The following is a 1,098-nucleotide window of genomic DNA, read 5'->3' on the forward strand; positions in this document are numbered from 1 at the left end:
GCTTATTATCGCAGTATTGGTGCAACTTGTCTCGTAGCGCCATTGTAGCCCCGCGTCACCTTGTAGTGGCCGAAAACGTCGCGAAACAAGTTGCAAAAACCGTTGCTAAATCGAGTTCTTCTCTTCGCCATGTTGCTTGTAACCTTGCATCGAATTTAACAAACATTGCGTAGCGAAATATTTGTCTTTTAACTTGTGTTGCGATGGTTGTGGCTTTCAAAACGTTTCAGTTATGTGAAAACAAGGCAAATCGAACGTCGCGCAACCTGTTTCGTAATGTGAGAACTTAAATCGCAATAAAAAAGTGACACAAGTTACAAGGGAAACTGCGCCTTTAGAATCTTGCATTGGAAATACCCGCCTAAGTTCTCTGCAGTGTGCCGTAAAACTTTCACACGAAGATTCAGTGAAAATGGATTTGCTGTGCTTCGTGCTTTTATTCCAGGCTGATACGAACTGAAACGATCGTCACTCTTTAAAGTGCTATTGTTTGCTTCTCATGAGACTGGCAAAGTATTAAGCCTTCGTTTTTAGAAGAAGATTGTTTATTTTTGGTTAACGTTTTTTTCTTTGGTCAAAGGATCGGTTTAAAAGTGACGTTAATTAAGCGCTCGATCGCTTAAGAATACATAATCCACTGATGTATCAGGCAACTCTGGAGTCCCGGGTTTTTAGACTATTCAGCTCGTGCCTTGCATTGGTATTTCGCTTCATTCACACACACTATATCATTGTTAGAGTATTTGCCGTTCCTGGAGCATTGCGCTCAGTTCTGAATGCACGAAATGGCCAAAAACTAGTAAACAGACTTGAGATCGAAATTCTTCTACATCTACATCTACATCTACCTCATCCAGCACAGCTTGTCGGGTGTTAATACACAAACATTCAATATTTGAACGAAAAAGTATTTTTGGATCGTAGCGGCACATTCCTTAAAGGACATTGGACACCTCCTGATAACTAGACGATCTAATATTCCACAACATTAAATATCGCATCAACGGTTGATTGCCGAATGATTCGGGCATGTACCTGGAGGCACCGCGTCTTTTATCGTCAACGGTGAAGCTTTCCGGTGTCAAATCATGCATGAGG

This window comes from Montipora foliosa, chromosome 6, assembly GCF_036669935.1.
Source record: "Montipora foliosa isolate CH-2021 chromosome 6, ASM3666993v2, whole genome shotgun sequence".
Classification (NCBI taxonomy): Eukaryota; Metazoa; Cnidaria; class Anthozoa; order Scleractinia; family Acroporidae; genus Montipora; species Montipora foliosa.